Genomic DNA, 22,252 nt, shown 5'->3' on the forward strand with positions numbered 1-22,252 from the left:
TAAACTTAAAGGGAACTTTTAAAAAAATGGCACCGGAACAATAAAGGGTGTAGTGAAAACGAAAGTGAAGCGGAAAGCAGAATAGCACTTGTTAAGTGCTTGTTAGTGTCGTTGGAAGAGGTGAGAGAATATGGGGATTTTCTGGACTGAACAAATTGGTTGTTAAAAAGCTTGATTTGAATACTTTGAAATGGCTTCAAAGCAAACAAAATGTCTCAAAAAGCGCTGGGAGTTCTCCAGCACAATTGCAAAAGCTGCAATCTTTACTACCTCCAGTGGAAACACAAACACAAACCTTGACACTGGAGGCTCTACAAAATAACTTACAAAATGCATTAAAAGAACAGGCAGTTGTCTTGGAGGGGAAAATTGCAAGTGCCTTTAAAGATGTCTCTGATGAAATATCTGGAATTAAGGATTTAATCCAAACGCGTAACCAAGAGATAAGGGAGGATATAGTCGATGCATTTAAAGGATTATTTGGTTACGTAACATCTCTCGATGAGAAGGTGGAAGAAATTAATGAGTCTAATATAAAGTTGGACAATAAACTTATGGAGGCACAAAGTAAAATTGATAAGTTGGAGACGGAGCTTACAATGATACAATATAGAACAATGGAATTTGCCCTGAGGAAAAGGGGTTTGAAAGAACATAATCAAGAAAATTTAAGAGAGATTTTTGCAGACGCTTTCGCTCAATTAACTGGGGAACAAAAGGCCGAATGTGCCTGGCAAATTGACAAAATTTACCGCGTTAATTCATGGATTGCCAGACAAAGACAACTGCCAAGAGATATTGTAATCTATTTTGTCACCAGGAAAATTAGGAATGAAATATTGCAAGCAACCTATAAAAATAAACTGCAAGTGGCAGGTCAAGATGTGATAGTATTGAAGGAAATCCCCCCCAAAATATTGAGATCTAGAAAGGACTAGGCATTTCTAGTGGATGAACTTAGAAATCGCCAGATTCAATACAGATGGGAGACCCCAGCCGGATTGGTGGTGAACTACCTGGGAGAAAGACATCGTCTCAACTCTGTCTGGAAGGCAAAAGATTTTTATAGGATAGTATTAAAGGAAGGATACCCCCCCCCATCTCCAGATCCCAAAGAAAGAAAAGAGACAGAGGACCCCAGGCAGCAAGATAATCAGGCATAGCAGGGAGTTTACTGCAGGAAACAGAAGAAATTATGGAACAAAGACAAACCTGTGCGGCCACTAAACGTAAAGAACAAGAATTAAAGTCTCAACAAGCCCAGATGATAGTCCAAGAAAATATAAACACGAGCACAGAAGCAGTGGGAGGAGCTAGACCGAAGGTGAAATTTCAGCAAGATTTTCAGGCAGCTCTTAGAAAGCTTCAGCGTGCTGAAGACGATAATTAAATTTCTAACTTGGAACGTTAATGGCTTAAACTCACTACAAAAAAGGAAAAAAATATTTCACTATTTGAAACAATTTAAAAATGATGTAATTTGTTTACAAGAAACACACATTAGAACACAGGATCAGAAATACTTGATGAATGCAAGACTGGACCACACTTCGTAGCATCTGCTCCGGAGAAGAAAAACAGTATAGTCATATATTTAAGAAAAGACTTAAAGGCTGAATTAATTGAAGCAGATCCTCAAGGTAGATATATTGCAATTGAACTATTAATAGAAGGAAAGAAAATACTCTTAACAGGAGTATATGCTCCCAATCAACAACAAGAAAAAATTTATAAGTTGCTTCACACCAAATTAACACAATGGGGTTGTAGATCCAGTGTTTTACTGGGTGACTGGAATGGAGTACTGGATCCCGTTCAAGACACGAAGAGGCTTTTGCAAAATACCCAAACACGAACAAGATTACCTAAATCCTTTTTTGATATCATGGATGATTTTGAATTGAGAGACATCTGGAGGGAACGGAATGTTAAAGAACGGGATTTCACATTTTTTTCTGATAGGCATCAATCCTTTTCTAGAACTGATTTCATACAAATTACAAATGACTTTTTTTGCCCGAGAACTTTAACAGATCACAACCTGGTTTGGATGGAATTTGAATATGGAGACCGACCTATTATTATTTGAATAATATTTATAGGTGCAGATAAAGGGAGAAACAAAGGGAAACAGAGGAAGAGATTAAAAAAAAAGAACAGGAGTTAATGTCTAAACCAGATGATAAGAAGACAAAAGTGGTAATTACCTTATTGCGAGGGCAGTTTAATATGTTGATGTCAGACCAGATAGCCACTAATCTTCTATATGCTAAACACAAAACTTTTTGCAATGCCAATTAACCAGGTAGATGGTTAGCATACATGTTAAGGAAAAAACAAAAATCTCATATTATAAAGAAAGTAGAATACAAAGGGAAATAAATTTTTCAACAGGATATGATTAAAAAGACTTTTTTTTTTAGAATTTTACACCAGATTGTATGCTGGTGACAAACTACAAGGTTCAGACATAGACAGATGTTTGGAGAAACAGAAAATTCCTATACTCACAGATGAGCAAAGGGGAAGATTGAATCAACTTGTAACTACAGAGGAAATCTTCCTGGCAATTAAGCAGTTAAAAACTGGCAAGGCTCCTGGCACAGATGGCTTGACAGCAGTTATTATAAAAAGTTACAACTAGAAATGGTGGAACCTCTTAGGGAATTATTTAATAAAATTCAAATAGAAGGCAGGGTTCCACCATCCTGGAAAACAGCCTTTATTTCCTTGATTCCAAAAGAAGATCAGGATCCTACCCAGCCAAAAAACTACAGGTCTATTTCATTACTTAATATAGATTATAAATTTTTTGCTAAAATATTGGTAAACAGGTTAATGCCAATTGTGCAACAAACGATTCATAATGATCAGTCTGGTTTTATACAGGGGAGACAAATGAAAAGTAATGTAAGAAAAATTATCAATATAATGGAATATTTGGGAAAGAATAACCAAGTCCTGGCAGTGCTTTTATTTTTAGATGTGGAGAAAGCATTCGACCAAGTCAATTGGCAATTTTTAATAAAAATATTACAAAAGATGCAGTTCGGAGAGCATTTCATGCAATCTATTAAAGCAATATACCAGAAACAGACAGCACCAATTATAGTTAATGGAGGCTTAACAGAATCTTTTAAAATTGCAAAAGGAACAAGACAGGGGTGTCCCTTGTCTCCATTATTGTTTATTTTAACCTTGGAATTGTTGTTGAATAGAATACGTGGGTCTGACGAACTATAAGGAATTAAGATTAGGCATTATGAATACAGAGTAAGAGCATTTGCGGATGACTTGGTTGTAACTTTAACCCAGCCGGGGGAATGAATATAATTAATCAATATGGTCAAGTATCTGGGTTCAAAGTAAATCTAGGGAAAACAAAGATGATAGTTAAAAATATGACTATAAACCAAAAAGAAGAATTAGAAAGAGTAACAGGATGTGAGATAGTAAAAAAGGTTAAATATTTAGGAATTTATATTACAACTTCAAATGGGAAATTATATAAGTACAATTATGAACCATTATGGCATAAAATACAGATAGAAATGAATAAATGGAAAAAACTACAATTGTCTTTGTTGGGAAGGATAGCAGCAGTTAAAATGAATGTTTTGCCTAAGTTTTTATTCTTCTTTCAAATGATACCATTTGAAAAAGACGCAAATTTGGAAGAATGGCAGAAAGGTATTAACAACGTTGTTTGGGAAGGGAAGAAACCGAGAATAAAACTTAAAATAATGCAAGATATACGCGAAAGAGGAGGCTTAAAAATGCCCAACTTCAAGATGGCACACTTCCGTTGTCTTCATGTACTTTGAAGTTTGACTCCACCCACAGAAGTTGCTGGCATCTTGTCTTTGTCTCCGTGGCACTCAGAGAAGTCTCGTGTTACATTTTATCCTGAACTTGGAACAAAGGATTTTATTGCTTTATTGCCTAGGTCACTATTTGCCTGGGCTCCCTGCCTCGCGATCTCTCTCGGTTATCCACCTCCCCAGCTGTTTCTTCTCTGTACTGACATCTCCATCTCTGAGCTTTGATTACTGCAATGTCACCTAAAAGACCACCACCGGGGAAGCCGGGATTTGCGGGCTCCGCCCCAACATCCTCAACGTCCAGCCCCAGCGGACAACAGACACCAACTTCTTTGTTCCAACCTAAGCCCTCTGAGGTGGACTTTCAACAGATGTTTGACCAACTCTTAAAGGGGCAGGAGGGCTTAAAAAATCAACTGAAGGAAATGAACGAACAGCTCAGAGAGGATCAAGATTGTGCGATTCAAAACTCACAGAGACTGGAACTTTTGGAGGAGGGGATGGCTGAGATGAGGAGAGAGGTTAAGGGGGTGCAGAAAGGAAATCAAGAACTTGAGAACCACCAGATAAAAACGGAATTTGAACGGATGTCCTTTTTCCTTAGATTCCAAAATGTAATTGAGACTGATGATGAAAACTTGAGGGATATTATGACAAATTTATTAGCTGAATTTATTTTAAAAGACAGACAACAGATGGGGTGGGACATAGACCTGGTTTATAGAGTAAATTCAACATATGCTAGAACACACAATGTTCCAAGGGAGGTACACATTAAATTTCTTAGAAAGACCACAAGAGACAAGATTCTGAGTGCACAAAGGGGGGAAACATTAAAATATAAGGATAGAGAAATAGCCATTCTGAAACAGATCCCAAAGAAAGTTAGAGATAAAAGAAAAAAATATTCGCTCTTAGCGAATAAATTATACCAGAAAGGGGTGTGGTTTAGATGGCTGTTGCCAGAAGGTATGCTAATATTCTGGGAGGACAGGAGAGTTAGAATTAACACAACCATGGAGGCAGAGGCCTTCATGGAAAAAAATAAGGTCCTCCTAGATAAACCTGATGACATTACACCGGACATACAGGACACGGGAGGTGCCGGAGCTCTGCCAGGGGGGTGGAGAAGAGGCAACATTGAGAAAACTCAGATCACAAAAATGAACTTGAAAATCTGTGTGATATAAAGTGATTGAAACTATTTTAAGATAAAAGTTTATATGCTGACAAAATATTATTAAGTAATAACAATCTAATATATTAGCAAATGAAAGTTATGAGAATGGGGGGGAGGGTCATTTCTTGCATAATGTAACTGTCAAAATTTGTATTTCATCCATTACCCCTTTCCTTGAATATTTTTTTCTAAAAACCAATAAAATTTTGTTCAAAAAAAAAATGCCCAACTTAAAATTATACTATGAAGCAGTAGTTTTAACAACAATTAGCGATTGGATTAACCTAACAGAGGATAGAATATTGAATATTGAGGGTTATGATCTGGTATATGGTTGGCATATTTATCTAATATATGACAAGAAGGTGGATAAGATGTATAAAAGTCATATTTTAAGGAATGCTTTATTGCGTGTCTGGAAAAAATATCAATATAGGTTAAATGATAAGATACCTATGTGGGGGGTGTCCAGACACGCTATAGAGAACATAAGTATAGAACAAAAACAAGATGTAATTACATATGCAGAACTTCTTAGTATGGATAGAGGTGTACCACAGTTAAAATATTTGAATGTACTAAGAGAGGAAAGGATAACTCAAACCTGGTTTCAGTATGGAGAGTTACAGGCTAGATGGAAAAAAGATCAGAAAACTGGTATCATCCAAAATGAGGATAATTTGATAAAACAAATCAGGGATCAGGGTTAAATGCACATAAAAAGGTTGTATAATGTACTGATAGAAATAGACTCAGAAACAGAATTAGTTAAAGATTGTATGATAAAATGGGCACAAAACTTTGAAGAACCAATAATGATGGAAACATGGGAAGAGATTTGGGTAAGAAATGTAAAATTTACACAAGCTCAGAACTTGAGAGAGAATTTTTACAAGATGTTGTACAGATGGCATTTAGATCCAAAAAAGCTAGCCTGTATGTATCCAAATCTACAATTCAAATGTTGGAGATGTGACTGTGTTAGTGCCACGTATTACCATATTTGGTGGACTTGTAAAAAAGTTAAAGCATTTTGGATAAAAATATGGTGGGTTATTCAAAATATTTTGAAAAAGAGGATAAAGTTGTTTTTGTTAGGCATAGTTTCAGATTGTAATGTTATAGAGACTAATTTGATTTTGAACCTAACGATGGCAGCAAGATTGTTGGTGGCGCGGTATTGGAAGAAGGAAGAGTTGCCCACTATCCAAGAATGGACGTTAAAAGTAGTAAACTTAGCAGAGATGGCCAAAATTTCAGTGTATCTGAAGGATCACTCAGATGAGAAGTACAAGCTGGACTGGAGAAGATGGATTGACTATATTCAAAACAAATACTGGACTAAAAAATTTCAGTTAGCTTATGAATGAAGGCGTAAGGAATGCTACAATTTATTTAAAGTTAGTTTAATAAAGGGGGAGTTAAAGCACAAGTATAGTAACATGTTAAAATTAGTTAGCTTATGTTAACATATGGTTGTTAAATGTTTATACCCTGTATTCTGCTCTGGGAGGTCAGGGGAAGGGAGGGAGGGAAGAGGGGTAGGGATGGAGGAAGAGGGAGTGAAAGGGGGATAATAATTGTAAAACTTATTAAAAATTAAAACAAAAAACAAAAAAATGAAAAAAATGAATTAAAAAAAAAGAACGTTGGTCTTACCTGAACATATCTTTTAAGTAGAGTAGAGGGAGGGGTCACATGAGGTACATACCCAACTACGTCCCAGGGAGGAAAAAGAACCCCTAGGGCCCAGGAGGAGGGACGGTCGCCACCCACTGTAGGACTCGCCGTCCAAAAGACGCCTCCACTGATGCATACGCGTCTAGATGGTAGTGACGTATGAAGGGAGTCGGGGACTCCCAAGTGGCAGCTCGACAGATATCCTTGAATGGGGTCCTTGTGGCCCATGCCGCCGTGGTCGCGGCACTTCGAGTCAAATGAGCCGTTATGCCTGTCGGGGGAGTCCGGCCTGCAGCCACCCACCGATGGTTGTAGAAGATGCCCTGGCCCCCAGTGACCCTGGCTGAAAAGAAATAAACAGGGCCTCTGACCTGCGCACCTCTGACGTCCGCCTGAGGTAGATGCGTAAGGCACGGAGGATGTCCAATCGGTGCCAGAGGCGTTTCCTTTCGTGTGAAGGGACCGAGCAGAAATTGGGCAGGATAATTTCTGCGCCCTATGGAAAGGGGTGTTCACCTTTGGAAGGAAGGTGGGATCAAGGCGAAGAACCACCCTATCCTGATGGAACAGACAGAGGTCGTCCCTGGACGAAAGAGCGCCCAGTTCTGAAATCCATCTAGCTGACCTGACAGCCACGAGGAATGCCACTTTCAGGGAAAGAAACCTCAGATGGACTGTATGGAGGGGCTCAAAGGGAGTCCCTGTCAATGCCCTGAGGACCAGAGGGAGATCCCATGTGGGGAATCTATGGATGGGGGGTGGCCTAAATGCCCCTCTGAGGAAGCGTTTAATTAGGGAGGAAGGAGAAAGGGAGTGGGACCCCTCTCCCCCCCAAGACGGTGGACAAAGCGGCCACCTGACGGCGAAGGGTATTGTGAGACAGACCGTCCTTCAACCCCTTCTGTAGGAAGTCCAGAACATTGGCTACCGAGGCCCTAGTGGGAGAGAGTCCCCGCAGGGTGCACCACCTAACAAACACGGACCAAGTGGAGTTATAGATCCGGGTGGTTGACGGCCGCCTGGAGGCCTCTATTGTCTCTATGACCCTGGAGGAAAGGTCAGCCGACCTCAAGATCCTCCGTTCAAGTGCCAGGCGATCAAGTGGAGCCACTGGGGCTCCGGATGGATCAGGACCCCCTGACACAGAACGACCTCCTCCCGAGGAATCCTCCATGGGAAACTGAAAGCTGAACCAGGTCCGCAAACCATGGTCTCCTGGGCCAATAGGGGGCTAGCAGGATAATGTGGGCCCCCTCTGATACTATCTTCCTGACGGTCCCTGGAATAAGGGGAATGGGAGGGAAGGCATACATGAGGCCCGGGGGCCACTTGCTCCGGAGGGCGTCCATGCCCTCTGCCGTGCGTGTCTGGAACCGGGAAAAGAACCTTGGCAGCTGCGTGTTGGCAGGTGTGGCAAACAAGTCTACTTGTGGAATACCGAACCTCTGGCATATCTTCTGGAACAGTTCAGGTAGTAGCTGCAATTCGCCGTTGTAGAGAGTCACTCGGCTCAACCAGTCCACCTGGTGGTTGGACTCCTCCAAGATGTGTTCCGAGACCAGGAAGGCGAGGTGTTTCTCTGCCCAGAAGCCAATCTTCAGAGCCTCAGCCGGAGAGCCCGAGAGTGAGTGCCCCCCTGATGATTGATGTGTGCCTTCGTGGTTACATTGTCCATCAGCAGTAATACATGTCGCCCTTGGATCAGGTCCTTGAACTGTCGGAGGGCCAAACGCGCCACCCTCAGCTCCAGCCAGTTGATGTTGTGCCTGAGATCTGAGGTGGACCAATGGCCCTGTCCCATCCTGGAGCCCATGAGGGCCCCCCAACCGAAAAGGCTGGCATCTGTCGTTACAGTCACTCTGTCGGGCTCCCAGAACGAGCAACCTTGTTGTAGTGCCGGTGATAGCCACCACTGGATGGACGTCCGGACCTCTGCTGGAAGACGGATGGACCGGGGGGAGTTGGTCATCTTCCTCTTCTGGAAGGGGATCATGGACCACTGGAGAGCTCGCAGGTGGAGACAGGCCCACGGGACTATCCTGATGCACGATATCATCTTGCCAAGTAGCTGAGACAAGGTCAGGATGGAAACTGACCGATTTCTTCAGACCGTGGCCGCCAGATGCCGGAGGCTGGCCAACCAATCTGGGGAGAGCTGGACTATTCCTGACACTGAATCTATCACTGTCCCTAGGTGGAGGATTCGCATGGATGGGGAAAGGTGACTTTTGGCAAAATTCATGGAGAACCCCAGGGACTGTAGGCATTGGATGGTGAGCTGAAGGTTGGCTAACGCTAGAGAACGGGAGGTCGCCTGGACTAGGACGTCATTTAGGTAGCATTGGAGTCTCACCGGCACCGTGCACAGGTGAGCTGCCAACGCCACCAGGACCTTTGTGAACGTGCGGGGCGCCAAGGCCAACCTGAACAGGAGGGCCCGGTACTGCAAGTGGAGGTCCCCGTGCGAGAACCTCAGGTACTTGCGATGGGATGGAAGGATGGGAATGTGGAGATAGGCCTCGGTCAGGTCTATTGATGCCAGATAATCCCCCCGACGGATGCTCTGGAGGATGGACTTTAGGGAAGACATTTTGAATCGTCTGTAAACCAGGTACTGATTTAGGTGCTTGAGGTCCAGAATCGCCCTCCATCCCCCCGAGCTCGTCGGGACCACGAACAAGTTGGAGTAGTGACCCCACCCGCATTCCGCGGGTGGCACAGGCTCTATTGCCTGGATCTCTAGAAGATGTGTTACAGCAAGATCCATCAGGCGCTGGCGTTTCAGATCCTGGGAGGGAGGGAACGTTCTGAAGAGCTTCGGGGGGGGTGGAGAGGAACTCTAGGCGAAGGCCGTGTCGAACGGTGGCCCTGACCCAGGGATCGAAGGTGATCTTGTCCCACTGATTTGCATAACTTGCCAGATGGCCGCCTATGGGAAGAGATGGGTTCAAGTCACTTCCCCCTGTGGAAGGGGCGGCCGCCCCCCCCTCGAAAGGGCCATCTGGTCTGGCCTTGGAATCTGTTGCGGTCCTGATAAAAAGAGCGAGAGTACTGCCTATCTGATCTAAAGGAATTGTATCTCTGCTGATGATCCTGTTCGGGAGCCTTAAAGGATGACCTGCAGTAAGGGGCCGGGCAGGCCTCCACTTTCTTGGCATTGGAAGGAAGGACCTTCTTTTTATCCTTGTTCTCAATTAATATTGGATCCAGGGCCTCCCCAAAGAGATTCAGCCTTGAATAGGGGGCCGCCGCCAGGCCCCATTTAGCCTTATTGTCCATATGCCAGTTGCGGAGCCACAACAGGTGACGGGAGGTGACAGAGGTGGCCAGGGCACTGGAGGAAAATCTCACCGCATCCAAAGTTGCGTCTGCCGAGAATTGGGAGGCGGCTATGATTTTGGTTATGTCTTGATGCAGACGCTCATCCTGGATCGGAATGCAATCCTGAAGCTGGCGAAGCCACATCACTGTAGTACGGTTAACGTAGGAGGCGGCAGCTGCTGACTTGACCGCCCAGGTGGAGGCATTAAAATTTTTGCGCAATGTTAGTTCCGCCCATTTGTCCTCCGGCTTCATCTTATCAGCCGCATCTCCCAAGATTACTGGGGAAGAAGAGACCAAGGCTGCTATAGAGGTGTCAATGTTGGGCAGCTGGAGCGCCTGGGCAAAGGCCTGTTCTACATTGTAGAAGCGGCGATCGTTACTGGCTGGGTTAGAAAAATTAGAGGGACGTGTCCACTGGTTTTTAACAACCGCCAAGAACAAGGGAGGGGCTGGAATTTCTGCCTTGTTCGTAGCTGTATTAGAGAACATTGCCATATCGGGATCCCTGGGGGGGGGGAACCATGGGGTCCCCAGTCCCAATTTTAGTGGTCTTCCTTGCTTTGTGCATGAGTGGTTTAAACATTGCGGGTGGCAGCAAGGCCGAGGATGAGGGAGGGTCCGGAGGGGCGGAATCCTCATTCTCAGAAAACCCCATGTCATTCTAGTTATCTTCCCTCGGGTGGAGTCCTCGCTCACAACCGACGGGGACGAGGCCCTGGAGAGGTGGTGTCTGAGTAGCCCCGATGCCCTGGGATGGGGGGCCCTATCTCTTTGTGCGATGCCACGAGAGATGGCAGCCAAGATAAGCCTCTTAATGCTTTCAGGCAGACGCTCTAAGTCTTCAAGGTCCTCCTGAAAAGGACCAGGATCCTGAGGAGCTAATCTGGTTGTACGATGAAAGGATCTAAAAGAACCCTCTAGTGGATCCGCCACCCCCCCACAACTGGATCTGGAGAGGCTGGGGGGGGGGGGGAGACACTGCCATCCTGGGATCCCTAGGTCACCTAATGGGGGAAACCAAAGGAGAGGAGGGACTGAACCCCCTAGGGGAAGAACCTGATTGGATAGAAGGAGGCCCGATTGGGGACCTGGATCTGGATCAGGGCCTGGAAGCCTGTGCTTGCTTCTCTGCCCTAGCCACAGCCTTGTCTAAAGCCCTCTGTCTTCTCAACTCATCTCTAGTGGCTGCCCTAGAAGGTCGCTGGGCAGTCTGGGGCCTGGATGTAGCAGCCCTGGTTCTGGGCCTGACCATCTGGGCCTCTCCACCCTCCATAAGGGCCTCCTCTGGAGTCTGTGAAGGGCCTGCTGCAGGCTGAGCTGCCATCGCCCCACTCACATGCCTTGAATACTTTCTGCTGGGTAGAAAGCTGAGGCTCCGTGTTCTGACTTCCAACTGCTGAAGCTCTTCCACACACGAGTCTCTGCGATGGGAATCTCCCACGCGGCTGCTCGCGGCCTGCGCATGTGGCGTGCTTCAAAATGGCCGCTGGAACCTAACCTGGCCTCAAAAAAACTGTTTGGATGTTGCCGCGGCTTGATTAGAATGCCGCGGCTTGGATTTAAGGCACCGCGGCTCCTGTAGACCTGCTGGGGCTTCTGCTAGTTTTTACGAGCCCCTGCAGGCATCAAACGCTGCCGCAGTCCCTTTAACAGCCAGACAGCGCAGCTTGACTCAGCGGCCGAAAATTGAGGTGGGTGGCAAAATGGAGCTCTTCACGTGCTTCCGTGGTGCCTGCAAGGCTGTTTTAGATGTGGCCCTGCGAGCCCCAAGGCTGCCTTTTAGAGGCCGACACTCCCGCACACCCAGGGACCGGTTTGGACTCTTGGCCTGCAGAGGGGGAGGAAGATTGCCCCCCAGGGCCCTCCCCAACTGCCCGGACAGGGAGACTGTCTCCTGGGCTGCAGCCTATGAATTTAGAATTTGGAATATCCAATTACAACCGAATTGAGTTATTAAGATCTGTATAAATATTTTAAAACAAACATTTCCTACCTAGGAGCCAAAAATACACAGTGCTTGGACCAAAAGACTGAGAGGAAACTGGGAGCCAATGGGAAAGGAGGAAGATTGAAGAATTTCCCTCAGTCTAATGGACCAATCAGGCTGTGACAAAACCCTCATGTGACCCCTCCCTCTACTCTACTGGAAAAGAAGACAATTACTCAAAATTATTGCAACAAATACAAAAGGACTTGGAAAATTGGGCTAAATTATAATCATAATTGGAAGATTGGTAGACTTGTGACGATAAAAATGAATACTATCAAACATTGTATTTCTATTCCAAACTGTACCAGTAAAATTAGGGAAACATTTTTTCATGGAACTAAATAAAATAATTTTAAAATTTATTTGGTTGGGGAAAAAAGCTAGGATAAAATTAAAATTACTACAGGACTCTAGAATCAAAGGAGGATTTGGCCTCCCAGATTGGGAGCTTTACTACCAGGCAGCAGTGGTAACATGGCTCAAAGAATGGATAGTACTTCAAAATAAAAGAATATTGACAATAGAGGGCCATGATTTACAGCTGGGCTGACATGCTTTTATCTGGGAGGGAAAGAGTAAAGCCCATAAATATTTCCAGAGGCATCAAGTAAGAGGGGCCTTACTAGAAATTTGGATGAAAATCAAAAGAAACTTCTACCCAGATGGATATCAACCATGGAAGCAATTACCTACCTCCATGTAATATATTTGAATAGGATATTGACATATCAGGAGTTATTGGATGGGCAAGGAAAACTTAAAACAAATCAGGAGTTAAAATTACAGGGAATTGAATTAGCCTGGTGGCAGTACTTACAAATTCAAACACGATACAAAAAGGATTTAGAACAGTACGGATTTCAAAACGAACAAGTATTGGACAAAATAATAACAGGAACAGAAGAAAAAATGATTATAAAAACATACAATTGTCTCTTAAAATTCAAAATGGAGGAGGAAACCTTGAAGGAAACAATGATAATTTGGACTAAGAACTTCGGGTACAATATTGAATTGGAGCACTGGAAAAAATTATAAATTGACAATGTCAGCATCTTATAAGGAAAACATCTAAACAATGTTTTATAGGTGGCAGTCACCCCTGGCGAGATTGGCCAAAATGTTCCCAAACAGATCTCCAAACTGTTGGAAATGTAACCACCAACAGGGGACCTTCTATCATATGTGGTGGACGTGTCCAAAAGCCAAAGAATTCTGGACCAAAATTCAAAAATGGTTAGAAGAAATAATAGAACAAAAAATTGACAAGAACCCTGAGCTGTTTCTTCTAGGAATAAATTTTAAAAAAAATTAGTTGTAAGGATAGCCAATATTTAATGCTTCATATAATCACTGCTGCCAGAATTTCATTTGCCAAAGTTGGAAACTAAAAACCATTTCATCAAATGCAGAAACCATAAAAAAGGTCTTAGAATGCTCAGAAATGGACAAACTAACGATGGAACTAAGAGATAGAGAGGAAACAGAATACTACAAGATATGGAACAGGTGGTATAACTGGCTTGAAAAGAGATGTAAAATCAATGCATAAGGAACACATAGCAAACACAATGAAAAGAGATGGCATATATTTATAAAGCAATAGAGATGGAAATATTGTATATAGATGTATATATTGTAAAAATGAGAAAGTATGAAACAAAGAAGAATATGTATAAAGTAATAGAATGGAAAATGGAAAACCTGAAATCAGAAAAAAGAAATACCGATAACAGAAAGCCGTAAAAGTGTAATTGTGATTTTAATGTTTCGAAAATGTCAAATAATTTAAAAATAAATAAATTAATTAAAGAGTGGGAAGATGTCTTTCTTATCCATTTGGATATTATGTTTTCTACCCCAAATACAATGATAGTTATGAAAATATACAAAAGAGTGAACATATGTAGATAAAGTAGCTAGTATCTTCAGGAAGTGCTACAAATCCATTCACCTGTAAAGACTTTCTCATTACCTCTTTCCCCCCAACTATGAACTATGAACTATGTTCAGTCCATATAATTTTTCAATCGGCTAGCAAAGATTAGCTCCATGCACTTTTGTTGCACAGAAGCCAGCTCAGAAAAGGAATTTGAAAATACTTGCATAACATATAATTACAATCACCCTCAAATTCCAGAGAACATTATTTCAGTTGTTTGGCCATCCACTTCCCTGTGGCTTTAGGAATTTATTAGGGATAATTCTTTCATTAGATCTTTAGTAAATTACTAGTCAAAGTTTTATTTCTCATGTTTTGCATTTTTCTAATATTATTGTAAATTTTATGCTATCTCTCATGTTGTAGCTCTAGCACAGAAATGACATAAATGAAGGAAATGGTATATCATTTTTTCAGAAGGTTGTTGATGAACTGTGCTTATTTTAAAAATGGTAGTTTTAATTTAGCAATTCAAAATCAGCCCAGTAGAAAAATCCTAGTTTCCTATGAATCATTAAGAGAAAACATTTCCACTCTGGCAGCAACCATTAGGTCCTGATTCAGTAGACATCAACAGATATTTTACTCTATGACATTTTACTGGTGACAGTGGCAATCTGATCATATTTATGCTAACTCCAAAGGAAGTTCCATTTTTAAAGATTTTCTGGATATTTATGGAGCAGAGGGGAATCAGAATTATATACTTAGAATATGTACTCTGAGAAATCATCACACAGCTTCTTCAGGAGCTATCTCATAAATCTTTGCAATTAAAATTATACAGTCTACCTTGATCATACTCATTTTTCATATACCATGCAAGCCATATTATGGTTATTTGATTTTGGCTTAATGCATTAAATGAATCCTTGCATTGTATTCGATAAACTTTTACTAAACAAATTACAGTTTAGCATTAGATGCAAATTCAGGATCTTAACAAATACTCCTAAAGTCTGAATGTATTTAATTCTCTAGGAATCAATGTAGACATAATTTCAGGATACTTATTATATATAAACAGGATATTATAAAAATCACACATTATTTTTTATTTAATGTCATAAAAATAAATGATTGGGTATTTAGAAATTTTTGGCAAATCAGAAATTTTGAAAGCCAACTTTTGGAATTCACTTCTAAAATAATCAAAAGCCAACAATGAAATAAAATCCATGTTGTAAAATATTTCCAGAAATTTTTTCTTGCCTAAAAACAGGTTGTTATTCTTCTGTAATTTTATTTTTGACACTAGAAAAGGCACCCAGGAAGCAAAAGGAGTAAATACAGATAATTCACAACAAAACCTTCATTAATCAGACATTTCATTCTAAAGAAAAATATACTATTTCTTAAACTACCTCAGGAGTCCCCAATCTGTGCGGATTGCAACCAGGCCGTGGAATGGCCGGTGAGTTTGCGCATACACATCCTCACCCGCAATCCATACAGCTGGAAATGTTTGGGAACTAAACTAATTCATCTTCCCATGATTGGCTATGAGTAAGAGTGATAAATAACAACAGTCCCATTTAATTTTTTTATTCCATTAAATAATAATAAAGCTTCCTGATTTACTTGCTTTTTATTTCTTTTAATTCACCAATTGTATTATGGGCTCAGAATATATGTCCTCTGAAATATGTAGCTGGAAACTTTCCACAGGAGGAGACCTCAGATCAGAAATTTTCCCCGGAAGACTTTGGATGGTGTCTTTCCAGAAATGAAGATGAGGATCTTTAAACCTTGAATGGAAATAGAGATGCAATAATTACAGTCAGAAAAGCAGAGAGTGGTACACTCATGGAGCTAACAACAGCTTGTAAAATTCCATCAAGTCACAAGTCTTCAGCGCCATCTGAAGTGCAGGACACATGAGATCTGTTGAATGGGCAGGACCCTTTCAGTTTCTTCCTCACCAAAATCAAAGGAATTAAGTCAAAATACAATTCTTGAGCCTTTCATATAAAAAATATTTTATTTCCTCTTTTGGGGACTCTTGTATCTTCTGTTCAGTTTAATTATTGTATAGATGTGGAATGGCTGGTCCAACAATATCCAAAGGAATTCAGGGACAAATCTTTTTTTTAATTAAAATTTTAAAATAAATTTTATAATTATCACCCCCCTTACCCTTCCCTCTTCCCAACCTCCTTCCCCCCAACCTCCCAGAGCTAAATACAGGGTATAAACATTTAACAACCATACGCTAGAATAAGCTAACTAATTTTAACATGTTACTATTCTTTAACTCCCCCTTTATTAAACTAACTTTGAATAAATTGTAACGTTCTTTATGCCTTCATTCATAAGCTAACTGGAATTTTTTAGTCCGGTATTTGTTTTGAATATAGTCAATCTATCTTCTTCAATCCAGCTTGTACTTCTCATCCGAATGGTCCTTCAAATACGCTGAAATTTTGGCCATCTCTGCTAAGTTTACTACTTTTAACGTCCATTCTTGGATAGTAGGCAACTCTTCCTTCTTCCAGTATTGCGCCACCAACGGTCTTGCAGCCGTCGTTAGGTTCAAGATCAGATTAGTCTCTATGACAGTACAGTCTGAAACTATGCCTAACAAAAACAACTGGGGTGTGAACTTTATCCTCTTTTCAAAATATTTTGAATAACCCACCATATTTTTATCCAAAATGCTTTAACTTTTTTACAAGTCCACCAAATATGGTAGTACGTGGCACCAGCACAGTCACATCTCCAACATTTAAATTGTAGATTTGGATACATACAGGCTAGCTTTTTTGGATCTAAATGCCATCTGTACAACATCTTGTAGAAGTTCTCTCTCAAGTTCTGAGCTTGTGTAAATTTTACATTTCTTACTCAAATCTCTTCCCATGTTTCCATCATTATTGGTTCTTCAAAATTTTGTGTCCATTTTATCATACAATCTTTAACTAATTCTGTTTCTGAGTCTATTTCTATCAATACATTATACAACCTTTCTATGTGCATTTGACCCTGATCCCTGATTTGTTTTATCAAGTTATCCTCATTTTGAATAATACCAGATTTCTGGTCTTTTTTCCATCTAGCCTGCAACTGACCATACTGGAACCAGGTTTGAATTACCCTTTCATCTCTTAGTGCATTCAAAGATTTCAACTGCAGTGCACCTCTATCCATACTAAGGAGTTCTGCATATGTAGTTAGATCTTGTTTTTGTTCTATACTTATATTCTGTTCAGACCCACGTATTCTGTTCAATAACAATTCCAGGGTTAAGATAAACAATAATGGAGACAAGGGACACCCCTGTCTTGTTCCTTTTTCAATTTTAAAAGATTCTGTTAAGCCTCCATTAACTATAATTTGTGCTGTCTGTTTCTGGTATATTGCTTTGACAGATTGCATGAAATGCTCTCCGAACTGCATCTTTTGTAGTATTTTTATTAAAAATTGCCAATTGACTTGGTCGAATGCCTTCTCCGCATCTAAGAATAGAAGCACTGCCGGGACTTGGTTATTCTTTCCCAAATATTCCATTATATTAATGATTTGTCTTACATTACTTTTCATTTGCCTTCCCTCTATAAAACCAGACTGATCATTATGAATCGTTTGTTGCACAATTGGCATTAACCTGTTTACCAATATTTTAGCAAAAATTTTATTTTCTATATTAAGTAATGAAATAGGCCTGTAGTTTTTTGGCTGGGTAGGATCCTGTTCCTCTTTTGGAATCAATGAAATAAAAGCTGTTTTCCAAGATGGTGGGGCCCTGCCTTCCATTTGAATTTTATTAAATAGTTCCCTAAGAGGTTCCATCATTTCTAGTTGTAACTTTTTATAATAAACTGCTGTCAGGCCATCTGTGCCAGGCGCTTTGCCGATTTTTAACTGCTTAATTGCCAGGAGGATTTCCTCTGCAGTTACAAGTTGATTCAATCTTCCCCTTTGCTCATCTGTAAGTATAGGAATTTTCTCTTTCTCCAAATATCGGTCTATATCTGACCCTTGTATTTTGTCACCAGCATACAATCTGGTGTAAAATTCTAAAAAAGTCTTTTTAATCATATCCTGTTGGAAAACTTCTTTCGCTTTATATTCTACTTTCTCTATATTACGGAATCTTTGTTTTTTCCTTAACATATATGCTAGCCATCGACCTGGTTTATTAGCATTACAAAAAGTGTTATGTTTAGCATATAGAAAATTAGTGGCTATCTGGTCTGACATCAACATATTGAACTGCCCTCGCAATAAAGTAATTATCACTTTTGTCTTCTTATCATCTGGTTTAGACATTAACTCCTGCTCTTTTTTTAATATCTTCCTCTAATTCCCTTTGTTTCTCCCTTTGCTGTGCCTATAAACATTGTTCAGATTTATTAAAACGCCTCTCATGTATGCTTTACTTGCGTCCCAAACCATTTCCATTGATATCCCCTTATGCATATTAAAAGCAAAATATTTTTTCAATAGTTTTTTACATTCCGTAACATTTTTCTCATATCTAAATAGATTTTCATTTAATCTCCAAGACCTCCTGGGTCGGTCTCCATATTCAAGTTCCATCCAGACCGGGTTGTGATCTGTTAAAGTTCTTGGGCATATCTTAGTCTTATTTATCCTGGGAAAAAAATCATTTGTAATTAGTATAAAATCAATTCTGGAAAGGGATTGGTGCCTATCAGAAAAAAAAGTAAAATCCCATTCTTTAACATTCCGTTCTCTCCAGATATCTCTCAATTCAAAGTCATCCATCATATCAAAAAAAGATTTAGGTAATCTTGTTCGTGTTTGGGTATTTTGCAAAAGCCTCTTCTTGTCTTGAACAGGATCCAGTACTCCATTCCAATCGCCCAGTAAAACGTAGGATCTGTAACCCCATTGTGTTAATTTGGTGTGAAGCCACTTATAAAATTTTTCTTGTTGTTGATTGGGAGCATATATTCCTGTTAAGAGTATTTTCTTTCCTTCTATTAATAGTTCAATTGCAATGTATCTACCTTGAGGATCTGCTTCAATTAATTCAGCCTTTAAGTATTTTCTTAAATATATAACTATACCGTTTTCTTCTCCGGAGCAGATGCTACAAAATGCGATCCCAGTCTAGCGTTCATCAAATATTTCTGATCCTGTGTTCTAATGTGTGTTTCTTGTAAGCAAATTACATCATTTTTAAATTGTTTCAAGTAGTGAAATATTTTTTTCCTTTTTTTGTGGTGAATTTAAGCCATTGACATTCCATGTTAGAAATTTAGTTGTCATCTTTAGCACACTGAAGCTTTTTAAGAGCTGCCTGGAAATCTTGCTAGGATTTCACCTTCGGTCTAGCTCCTCCCACTGCTTCTGTGCTCATGTTTATATTATCTCGAATTGCCATCTGGGCTTGTTGAGACATTAATTCTTGTTCTTTACGCTTGGTAGCCGCGCGGGTTTGTCTCTGTTCCATAATTTCTTCTGTTTCCTGCAGCAAACTCACAACCCCAATTTGTGCCTGGTTATCTTGCTGCCTGGGGTCCTCTGTCTCTTTTCTTTCTTTGGGACCTGGAGATGGAGGGTGTCCTGCCTTTAGTACTATGCTATAGAAATCTTTTGCCTTCCAAACAGAATTGAGGCGATGTCTTTCTCCAAGGTAGTTCACCACCAATCCGGCTGGGGTCTCCCATCTGTATTGAATTTGGTCCTTTCTAAGTTCATCCACTAGAAATGCATAATCCTTTCTAGATCTCAGCATTTTGGATGGGATTTCCTTCAGTACTATCACATCTTGACCTGCCACTTGCAGTTTGTTTTTATAGGTTGCTTGCAATATTTCATTCCTAATTTTCCTGGTAACAAAATAGATTATGATATCTCTTGGCAGTTGTCTTTATCTGGCAATCCATGAATTAACGCGATAAATTTTGTGAATTTGCAGAGGCATTCGGCCTTTGGCTCCCCAGTTAATTGGACAAGTGTCTGCAAAAATCTCTCTTAAGTCTTCTTGAGTATGTTCCTTCAACCCTCTTATCCTCAAGACAAATTCCATTGTTCTATATTGCATCATCGTAAGCTCCGCCTCTGACTTATCAATTTTAATTTGTGCCTCCACAAGTTTGTTGTCCAACTTTGTATTAGCCTCATTAATTTCTTCCACCTTCTCATCGAGAGAGGCCACGTAGCCAAATAATCCTTTAAGTGCCTCAACTATATCCTCCCTTATCTCTTGGTTACGTGTTTGGATTAAATCCTTAATTCCAGATATTTCATCAGAGACATCTTTAAAGGCACTTGTAATTTTCCCCTCCAAGACAACTGCCTATTCTTTTAATGCATTTTGTAAGTTATTTTGTAGAGCCTCCAGTGTCAGGGTTTGTGATTGTGTTTCCACCGGAGGTAATAAAGATTGCAATTTTGAAGATTGCGCTGGCGAACTGCCTGCACTTTTCGAAGCATTGAATTTTGCCTACTTAGAGGCCATTTCAAAATATTCAAATCAAGCTTTTAAACAGCCAATTTATTAAGTCCAAAAAATCCAGCTATTCTTTGAAGTCATCCAGCAACACTAACAGGCACTTAGCAAGTGCTAATCAGTTTTCCGCTTCACTTTCGTTTTCAACACACCCTTTATTACTCCAGCGCCATTTTTTTAAAAAGTTCCTTTTAAGTTTACAGAAAGAGATATAATCTACGGAGTTAAGGCTTGCACTTGAAATTTGTTGACCTCCTGGTTTGCTCTGCCTGCTTCTTATTCAGATGTAGAATAAACTTGAAATTGCAGGTGTGGACGCTGCCTTTTGTTCTGCAAAGGCAGAGGCGTCCCATGATAAGGAGATTGTCAGGCTTCCTGGGGAGTTCGCACCTTTAACGCCACAGAATTGCTTCTGGGGCCGCTGGGCGGCTCTACCCTCTGCCAGATTTGCTCACCTCCCCCCTTTTCCCGAGGGGGAGGTTTTCAAACTGTTGGACAACTGATTTATGCTATCCTAGCAGTTTGTTACTCAAACACGGGCTGGTGTTCCCGAGAGCGTCTTCCAAGGACAGCGGCGCCACCCGAAGTCCAGGGACAAATCTTTATTAATAGTCCATAAAGAGAAGCAAGAATCCAAGGCTGAGCTACATGAAGATGCTGACTCTTATAAAAAATGTTCACTTATGCCAGGCAAAATTGGATATTGCCTTTGGAATCCACCACACAAAAATAATGTTGTTGAATTATGAAGAAGGCTCTTGAGTGGTGATATATACATCCAATCTTATTGCTGACCAGAAAACACAAGGAATATGGCTTAGTTCTTTGTATCCAAGATTGCCTCCTGGGAGTGCTGAGTCTGATGGTGAATCTCATATGAATTTTAAATCAGATCTAATCAGCTATTTGATATCTTATAAATCTAGTTTGGTGGAGTGGGTTGAAATAATTAAGCAACATGATCTTTCAGAGACAAGGGTATATCTTATTGGGTCAACTCCAGGTCGATACCAAGGGAATGCAAAAGAAAAATGGGGTCATCTTAAATTGAGAAAGCTTTTGAAAGAACATGCAACACAAATACCTGATCAAGATTCGTGGCCTATAATAGGACAATTCTCAAGTATTGGATCAATGGGAGTTGAATCCAAATGGCTGTGTTCAGAATTTAGAGAAAGTTTGGGGAGTTTAGGAAAAAATTTGAAGACTCCTCCAAAGAAATTCCTATCCATCTGATTTATCCAAGTGTTGAAAATGTGAGAAAGAGTTTAGAAAGTTATTCAGCTGAAGGTACTCTGCCATATAGTATGTAAATTGCACAAAAGCAGCTTTGGCTACACTCATATTTCCACAAATGGTCAGCTGAAAGTTCATGTCATAGTCATGCAATCCTACATATTAAAACTTACACGAGAGTATCCCTGGATTTCCAGAAGGTTGCATGGTTTCTAGTGACAAGTGCCAATCTTTCCAAGGCTGCTTGGGGAGGTTTTGAGAAAAATGGCACCCAGCTGAGGATCCTATCATATGAACTAGGAGTTCTGTTCCTGCCTTCAGAGTTTGGCTTGAATACAGGGTATTTCCAAGGAAAGGAAAACATGTTTACTAATGCATCATTATTGTCATTTCCTGTTCCTTATTATCTGCTCCCTGAAAAGTATGAAAACAAAGACCGCCCATGGATTTGGAATATTCTTTACACCAAAGCTCCTGATAAACATGGCCATATATGGGTTCAGAAATGAATAGTTTAAATTAATTCTGAATCTTTATTCGGAATCATTTGAATACCTGTCAGATTTTATGCTTTATATCTGTACATTTTATTATATATCTGTACACTTGGAAAGAATTGTTTGAATAAAAAAAACTAAAAGACACAAAAAGAGAATAC

The 22,252-nt window shown here is 40.6% G+C and overlaps 1 pseudogene across 1 annotated transcript; it reads left to right on the top strand.

The window, feature by feature from the left end:
- The first annotated feature begins 11,012 nt into the window (after positions 1-11,012).
- Positions 11,013-22,103, top strand: LOC309401587 (tyrosyl-DNA phosphodiesterase 1-like; annotated as a pseudogene). The gene is made up of 2 exons: positions 11,013-11,294; positions 20,877-22,103. The product of its transcript is annotated as a tyrosyl-DNA phosphodiesterase 1-like (transcript).
- The last annotated feature ends 149 nt before the right edge of the window (positions 22,104-22,252 follow it).

Source organism: Natrix helvetica, assembly GCF_964273705.1.
Source record: "Natrix helvetica genome assembly, chromosome: Z".
Lineage (NCBI taxonomy): Eukaryota > Metazoa > Chordata > Lepidosauria > Squamata > Natricidae > Natrix > Natrix helvetica.